The sequence below is a fragment of the Danio rerio genome, chromosome 12, assembly GCF_052040795.2.
Source record: "Danio rerio strain M-AB ecotype USA chromosome 12, GRCz13ab, whole genome shotgun sequence".
Taxonomy (NCBI): domain Eukaryota; kingdom Metazoa; phylum Chordata; class Actinopteri; order Cypriniformes; family Danionidae; genus Danio; species Danio rerio.
In genome coordinates, this window is record NC_141032.1 from 46,967,501 (window position 1) to 46,977,500 (window position 10,000).

Here is a 10,000-nt window from a genome sequence, read left to right on the forward strand (position 1 = left end):
CTAAATGAGTCGATACCCCCGACCTCATCTGAACAGTAATATGGATATTCTTCCTCTCTGACATTCTCTCATATCAGACTTATAACTTCAAATGCCAAGTGTAAATAAAACCTCCGGCTAGCAGTGCACTTCTGCTCACAGCATCTGATATACAACTAATTCTCAAAATGAAACTTTGAGTGCATCCTGAGCGAGGGAGAGGGAGAGAGAGAGAGAGAGAGAGAGAGAGAGAGAGAGAGAGAGAGAGAGAGAGAGAGAGAGAGAGAGAGAGAGAGAAAGAGAGAGAAAGAAACTAGTCAGAAATATTATTACAATTCATTTGAGTGAATGTATTGTGAACTACAACAACAACAACAACAACAACAAAAATAATAATAATACTATAATAATCATTAGCATTGCTTTTAATTTGTTTAATTAATTAAAATATTTAATGTTTTATTTTTACATTTTGTAATGTCTTAAGTATTCCTGTTTATTGTTATTGTTATTCATTTTATTTATTTATTCATCTATTGTTTATATAATCTGCAATGATTTGGCAATACTTTAAAAGTCAAGCCTATAAAGCTCATATGAATTTAATAATAATATTAAAAATAACAATACATATTATTTTTAAAATCATAATTTTATTTTTACATTTTTAATGTCTTAAATTTTTCTGTTTTATTTACTTTTACTTACTAATTTAATTGTTTAATAAATAAATCAAATTAAATAAATATAAAACATGCATTATCACCACTATTATATTTAATATAATTATTTTTTATAATAGTTTTTTTTATTTTTTATATCTTAAATGTGTATTGTTTTAATTTAAATTAATTTAATTTAAATTTTAAATATTTAAATTTTTATTATTATTATTATCATTTTTAATTTACATATTTAAATTGTATATTTATACATGCAGTTGTTTACTTGATTTGCATATCTTTTATTGTTTATATTGTATAATTACATATTCATTATTCGTGTATTTAATAATGCAACACTGTGCAAGTCTTACCAGTAAAGCTCATTTGAATGATCCATTTTTATTTAAGAGAAACATAATAATAATAATAATAATAATAATAATAATAATAATAATAAATTTATTAAATAATTAAATAAATATTTATTAATTGTTTTATTTACATTATAGTATATATTTATTGTATTCATTTATTTTATTTTACTTTTTTATAGATGCTTGTATGAAAACATATCATCTCAATGTTATTACAGTACCTGATTCCAACTAGAACGTGCACCAAAACACTAGCAAACAGTATAGCAATTATACAGCTAAAAAAAATAAATAAATAAAAAATAAAAAATGTCAGCCAGTCTAATGGAATTAAAGACAAAATAAAATGACATGTACAAATGAAGAAGAAAAAATATATATTACATACACATTGTAACATATACATCTAAGGAAGGGGTCATATCTTATCATACATGATCTGTAACTGATCTGTAACTTTGCAGCTTGAGGGCAGACACCATTTCAGGTAACCATTTAAACAAACTTGGGTGTCATGGATTTCCACTCCATCAGAATCACTCTCTTGGCCAGCACCATGCCATGAGTATATCCGTATCTGCAGTGTATTATTATTGAGAAAGCGGTCAGTAATCCCCTCTCTCTCTCTCTCTACAGTCCAAACTGAAAGCCTCTTCAGAATAGGACAGACTGGAGGGGGAATAAAGCCAGCAGCTCGCATATAAAGAAACCTGCGCCGTAATATTAAACCACATGTTCAGCATGAAAATGACTTCCCTCAATTCTCCTGTCAAGCACTGCGGCTCTGCACTGAAGGAAGAGTTTAGCTCGAAATGAAAACTGTGTCATTATTTACACACTCTCAAGACGTCCTGAACTCCACGCTCGAGGAATACCAAAGCAGAAGGTTTTACAGCATCTACTTCTGAACTAAATACTTATAGGCCATGTCCTCACATACAGTACACAGGTATTGACGGGCCTAAAACACACAACAAATATTGAAAGCAAAATTGAATACATGCATTTGGAGAACGCACAGAGTATGAGGAGGATCAAAAGTGATTCTAAACTATGTGCTTAACTGCCTAAATTAATCTGATGTTAAAGATATAGCTGACCTGAATTATCACTTTTAATTATCACATTAATTATCACAATTAATTGAGTAAAGGTATTAAAAGATAATTAATACTTATTTTTACTTGTTACTAACCTGCCTGAGTCTGCTGAACACACAAAAAAGAAGTAATTTGAAGAATGTTGTAGACTGGTAGCCACTGACTTCTGTTGCACATATTTTTTAGTTATTTAGACTTTTTTTTAATTAATACACCATTTCACCAATTAATACACCATTAATTATATTATTCATTCATTTATTCATTCATTTTCTTGTCGGCTTAGTCCGTTTATTAATCCGGGGTCACCACAGCGGAACGAACCGCCAACTTATCCAACAAGTTTTTACGCAGCGGATGCCCCTCCAGCCGCAACCCATCTCTAGGAAAAATTATATTATTGTTATTATTATTGTTATTTTTTCTTTAAAGAGGAACCATTTACATTTAACACACATTAGAATGTTAATGCACTTATGCAAGTAAACACCAGACATAGAAAAGATGTCAGAGCATTATTAAAATCTGATGTTTAATCAAAACAGAAATGTCAATTTTGATAGCACAGTTTTGAAAACAACTTACAATAATGATACAAATTTAGCTTTAAATGTCATCTAAATGTAAAAAAAAAAGTAACACTAGAATAATGGTCCATTTGTCCATGGTCCATTTATGCAAAGTAACATTAACTAAGTATTAATAAGCTTATAAAGCATTTATTAACATTTACTAATGCATTATTAATGTCCACTTTTATGCTTGTTAACATAAGTTAACGCACTAAGTTAACATGAACTAACAATGAAATAACCATATATATATATATATATATATATATATATATATATATATATATATATATATATATATATATATATATATGTATATATGTATATGTATATATACATTTATGTGTGTGTGTGTGTGTGTGTGTGTGTGTGTGTGTGTGTGTGTGTATATACACACACACACATATACATATACATACACATATACATATATATATATATATATATATATATATATATATATATATATATATATATATATATATATATATATTATTAATATTATTATTTTTGTTGTTCTAATACTGTAGCATAAGTACTAACTATTTATTACTTACTACTGTACAGGCCTATTTTTTTTTTCTTCAAGTTTTTTTATTGTTTTCTTCTGGTTCACGACTAAATAATACAAACACATATTACAAGTGATCACTTGTGGCCTACTAAATTTAGCCAGAATGAATACAGTGGTTACTAGGACAGAAGTACAATATTATTAGGAGAACCTGCTGAGTACTTTTAAATTGTGTTACAAGACATTGTCACATAAGACCAAAAGTCTTCCCATTCTGGGATACATACAGGGACCCCTGCTTTGTCCTTATTATGCATACTTGCCTATTTCTAAGATATTAATAAATAACAATAAAATACAGTAATATATAAAGTCTGTCTGAATTGTTCCTTTAAGGTGAGACAGAGGCAGGGAAAGAGTAGGCAGAGTTTCTGTGATTATGTCTTGCCGTCTGGACTCTCAGGAGACGTTCAGCCGTGACATGTGGGTTTGTCCCAGCAGTCTGAGCTGTGTTTAAAATAGACTCTCTGAAAAGCTGCAATAATTCCCATAAAATGTGTAGAACAGAAGAACTATGGCCCAGAGCTGCTCCTCATCTCGCTTTCCAGGGCTGACTGAATGACTGACTAGTTAAAAGACACATACACACACTCACACTTGCTTAGACACAATTTTCCTGCAAATTTTGTCCACACTGTAAAGAAAAACCTTTATAAATTAAGTTTACTGTATTTTGTAATTTATGTTTTATTAAGAGAGAGACTTTAATAAAAGTCACTGCAAAATTGGTCATTTTACGATGTTAAAATAGCAAGTGTTTTGCACAAATTTAAGGACTAGTTGATACAAAAAAAAACATCCACAGAAAGTATTTTAACAAATACAGGCTGGAGACTCCATTTGATTGGCAGTTGTCAAGCAGAAAAAGAAAAAATAGCATTAAAAACAGCCATAATAACAGGTAAAAAGCATGAAGCAACATAATAAAAAAACTAACAAAAAACATTGTAATAAATCAGAAGTAAATTTAAAATAACATAAGTATTTCATGACTTTCATTGTAGGGAACAGACCTTATTATTGCAGAAATTTCTATGACTGTGGGAACCCTGCATATGAATCTACATATTACCCCCAAAACTGTGAATGTAAAAAGACATTTTTTTAAAGCATTTTATTTTACAAGGACATAAGGCATGTCTTCTTAAACCAGCTTAATACAGTACAACTACACTACCTGACAAAAGTCTTTACACCTATCCAAGTTAAGAACAACAAATATTACCTTGACTATTCTAGTTGATCATTTGGTATCAGAAGTGGCATACATGAAAGGCAAAGAACTCTAGATTACGCTTATTTTACCAAAATAAAATATGATCATGTCATGATTTTTAATGATTTTATAAGGACAGTAAGGTCTGACTTTGCTAAGACAAAAGTCTTGTCATTAACAGAAATAAAGTCCAGTATAGAATATAAAGTCATGCTGCAGTGGAAACAGAATGAATATTGTGTCTGACTCTATCAAGAGCTTGGAGGACTGCATCCATACATCTCTGCACTGACTCAAATCACTGATTAATAAAGTCATCTGGAATGGCAAAGAAAGCGTTCCTGCAGGACTCCCAGAGTTCTTTAAGACTCTTTGGATTCATCTTAAATGCCTCCTCCATCTTATCCTAGACATGCTCAATAATGGTCATGTCTGGTGACTGGGCTGGCCAATCCTGGAGCACCTTGACCTTCTTTGCTTTCAGGAGCTTTGATGTGGAGGCTGAAGTATGAGAAGGAGCGCTATCCTGCTGGAGAAGTTGCCCTCTCCTGTCATTTGTAATGTAATGGGCAGCACAAATGTCTCGAAACTATAGGCTGTTGATGTTGCCATCCACTCTGTAGATCTCTCAAACGCCCCCATGCTGAATGTAACCCCAAACCATGCTTTTTACCTTACCAAACTTGACTGATTTCTGTTAAAATCTAGGGTTCATGCATGATCCAGTATATCTTCTGCAGCATTTCTGATCATTGGGATGCAGTTCAACAGATGATTTATTGAAAAAAAAATCGACCTTCTGTCACTTTTCCAAATGATCAACTAGAAGTCAAGTTATTGTTTGTTGCTCTTACAACTGGGATTGACAAAAAGACTTTTGTCAGGTAGTGTCATGCCATTAAACAAAAAAAAAAAACTGTCCTTCTAAACCAAAATCAGAGGGGACTCTCATAGACGTAATGATATTTCTGCTATGCAAACCTTCTCTCACTCTACACCTAAACCCAACCCTCACAGGAAACAATCTGCACTTTTACATTTTTTTAAAGTACTTTATTCTATCTGATTTAAAAGCATGTTTACTCAACCTCAATTTTGTCCCTACGAGTCTGTGTGCATTCAGTTTTAAGTCCCCACTAGGATATAAAGACAAGTACACACACACTCTCTTCTCTCTATCTGACACACTGGGTCAAGACCTCGAGCCGCTGAGCTCAGTAATGGGGTCGATTTCAGGGCAGTGGATTCGCTAAGAGTCCCCAACTGAGAGACCTCTATGCTGGAAGCAGGTCTCCAAGCGGACCCTCATAACCCTTCAATCCCCTCAGCCCCTCCGCCCGGCCTGTCAGACTAATAGAGACGCGGCTGATAATCTGGCTCTCTGCGGGTCTGCTAGACTCTCTCAGTGCTGCAGGACACAGTTAAAGGCAGTCAGACGTTCACCAGTGCGCTTTTAAAAATACACTACAGGTCAGATATATGAACACAAACATACGAGAGAGATGAATTAAAAGGGAACCAGTATTTGTTATTAATTAGTGATGGGAAGTTCGGTTCATTTTACTTACTCGGACCAACGAGGTGAACAAGTGTTTGCTTTTAATTTGCCAAGATATTATTGAAATGTTCCGAGTTGATTCCAAACACATCTACAGTCGTGGCCAAAGGTTCGAGAATTACATCAATATTGGAACTTGGAAAAGTTGCTGCTTAAGTTTTTATAATAGCAATTTGCATATACTCCAGAATGTTATGAAGAGAGATCAGATGAATTGCATAGTCCTTATTTGCCATGAAAATTAACTTAATCCTGAAAATAAACCCCTTTCCACTGCATTTCACTGCCGTCATTAAAGGGCCATGACACCCCCCACTTTCGGTTCAGGTTCACCTCAGATTTTTACATTTACATTTAGCACAGTGGTCCCCGGCTTTTTTTTCACCGTGGACCGGTCTATGGTTGTCTACGGTTGGGTGGGGGGGGGGTCTTTACGTGAACACAGCTATTGCACTAGTGCATCCAGGTAAATCATAAACAATCCAGTGCGTATGCGCTAGTTGCACTATCGCGGTCTGATTATGTTTCAAATCAAGGTTTATATGCATCAAATACATAACATCTGTGCCAAACATCTCAACTGACGAACATATTAACAATAATACAACCGTATAGCGGAATTAAATGTATGCATTGGCATGTTACAGCCCTAATGAGTATGATTATGTGAAACTCCATATAGATACATATTGCAATGATTTCGGGTACTTACTTAGCGATGCACACACACACACACATACATGCACAATCCTTAAATCCTCTGCTGACTTGGACTATATAATACTTGTTTTATAACTTTAAACTATCAACAACCACCACTGAGCTATATTCTATCGTTCTTCCCACTCCGTGGTGGATTTTGGCATAGTCCATTTCATGTGAGATGACGGGGGTGAGTGGAAGAAACCAAGTCGAGGGGGGAATATTTTCAACAGAAATAATTTATGATTTCTAATGTGGCCCGGTACCAATTGTTCCACAGACCGGTACCGGTCCGCAGCCCGGTGGTTGGGGACCACTGATTTAGCAGACGCTTTTATCCAAAGCGACTTACAAATGAGGACAAGGAAGCAATATAAGAGCTATAAGCGAGCTATATAAGCAAGCTATAAGAGCAACAATGAATAAGTGCTGTAGGCAAGTTTCAGGTATGTAAAGTGTAAGAAGCAAAACATTAGTAATTTTCTATTTTTTTTTTTTTTTTGCAATAGAGTTAGCGGTAGAACCAGAGAGGCAATTGCAGATTAGGAAGGGAAGTGGAGACTTTTTCAAAAGATGCATCATAGTGGGTGTGGAGCTCCGCGAGCAAAGGGCAAGAGTGGGTGTGGCCAGCAGAGCAGGGGAGAAGAAGGGGAGCGAACAACTGTTGTCAGTCGGTTCTCAAAATGAGGAGACCCATGATTTTATAGTTTACAAAAAGTTAAAATGCAAAGAAATAAAAAGTAATTTAATGCCCTGCTACATTTGTAATTTCATACACACATAAATACAATTTATATAATTATAAAGATAATCGTGTTCATATAAACACTAAATGAGGACTTTTCCCTCAATCCCCGGGTCTGAATGAAGCAGGTGTCTGCCCTGTCTATTTTAACCATTAGCCCTGCTGGTAATCTTGAGGATTTAGGCGAAGACAGCAGCATGGCGATGTGTCTAAATGTGAACGAACTCCTGATAAAAGACAACGTCCGCTATTCACCAATTCTTGTACTGCTCTCCCGACAAAAAATGCTTGCAGCACACACACAACTTTGCAGTATCGGCCCTGACAGGATCATGGGGAAAACATTCAACAAACCCCGTGGATCATGAAAACAAACACATACGACCCTTCATGAACGGCTAAATACTCCATGCCGTGGGTCCGCGGACGCGTCTCACACAGTCATCAACGTAGGATTTCACAGCTGAGCTGAGATTAGCACTGGCAGCCAGGTCTGCTTCGTCTTCGGAAAGCACGTGCTCTCATGAATAATTAAGAAGCCGGCTCCTCTCATAGGATAAGAAAACTCTGCTATGAATAATGAGAAATATAATGAGAATAATGAGAAACCGACGCGTCATCTTTGCACTTGCAGTTCTTCCCTACGTTGCCGATTTTGATCGCGCCCCAAAAATCATTTTAAACCCGGAAGCTGAAATTAGCTGAAAAAAACTAACAGGTGCTAACATTGTCTTAACTGATGCTCAACACACAAAAGTCTGTTAAAATCTCAAAAAAAGTATGCAAAGGTTTTGTGAACTATTAAAGGACCTGCTGAGATCATTTCAGTAATCGTCTTGTTAACTCGGGTGAGAATGTTGACAAGCAAAAGGCTGGCGATCACTATGTCAGGCTGATTGGGTTAGAATGGCGGACTTGACTGTTAAAAGGAGGTTTATGCTTGAAATCATTGTTCTTTCATTGTTAACCATCGTGACCTGCAAAGAAACGTGTGCAGCTATCATCTGTTGCCGGCTGCTAGCTTTCTGCAACTCTCACATGGTCGCCAACTGAAGCTAAGCAGGGCTGCGCCCAGGCAGTACCTGGTTGGGAGACCACATGGGAAAGCTAGGTTGCTGGCGGAAGTGGAGTTAGTGAGGACTGCAGGGGGCGCTCAACCTGCGGTCTGTGTGGGTCCAAATGCCCCAGTATAGTGACGGGGACGCTATACTGCTCAGTGAGCGTCGTCTTTTGTATGACACATTAAACCGAGGTCCTGACTCTCTGTCGTCGTTAAAAATCCCCGGATGTCCTTTGAAAAAGAGTAGGGGGTTTCACCCCGGCATCCTGGCCAAATCTGCCCACTGGCCTCTGTATATCATGGCATCCTAACCTTAAACATATCATAATTGGCTTCATCAGTCTGTCTCCTCTCCACCAATCAGCTGGTGTGTGGTGTGCGGTCTGGCGCAAAATGGCTGCCGTCGCGTCTTCCAGGTGGATGCGGCACACTGGTGGTGGATGAGGAGGTCCCCCCACCCCCATTGTGTAAAGCGCAACAAGATTTTGGAAGATTTTTTTTTTTTCTAAGATATATACATGTTAAAAATGCAAGCATTTTTTTATAAGTATGTTTATAGGAAGTCATAGTAGTAAAAAACGACACCCTTATTCATATGACAAAACCCAAAACAATAATAAACAGAAGGTGTAACGATATCATAATTTTACACCTGGGGATGTAAATGACTGATGACTCACAGAACATTTTTCACTGCCGCTCTTCTTTGTTTTTAATTAATTACTAGAAATGAAACGTCAGATCAATTCAACCTGCAGAAATGAAACCACCGTCCCAAAGGAATGCAGTATAGGTGAGAGGAAAATTAAATAAAAGAAGCTTGATTACTGCGCCTCACAAGGTGAACTCGAAAACAATCCAGCTCCAAAAACAGAGAAAAAAAACAAGAGAAAAACTGTATTCTGAAAACAACGATGCTATTTAAAGGGGCCATTAACTGAGAAATAAAAATTCCCCTGATCTTTTGGCATATTGGACGTCACTGCCTTATAAAAACATTCAGTAAACTTCAGAACTTAAACATTTTTATAAGTCTAAATACAGCTTCTACTAAATTCAATCTGCCTAAACAACAGGTTGTGAAATTAGTCGTTTTATTAGGTAAAAGTGTTTAAACCTGCCTCCACAAAAGTTAACACGACCATTACAATGATAAATGAGAGTAATACAAACGAAATTGGGACGTACTACATGTGCTATTTGTCATTACCACATGACCTACCAGGCATGCATAAAGTACTAGAGACCCAGACTTAAGTAAAAGTAAAGGTGCTCTATAAAACAGTGACTTGAGTAGGAGTTGAAGTGCTCTTCAACTAAGCAACATATTTAAGTACTTTACATTTTTTGTACTTAAGTATTGCAAGTAGTTTATTTAAAAATGTACTTCTCAAGTACAGAAAGTAAAAGCACAAGTATTGTGTAATGTAGTTATTAAAAAAGCAGTCACAAGAC

General features: G+C 35.7%; 1 protein-coding gene across 6 annotated transcripts in view; it reads right to left on the reverse strand.

The window, feature by feature from the left end:
- Positions 1-10,000, reverse strand: part of dock1 (dedicator of cytokinesis 1) — a 502,920-nt gene that overhangs the window by 86,283 nt on the left and 406,637 nt on the right.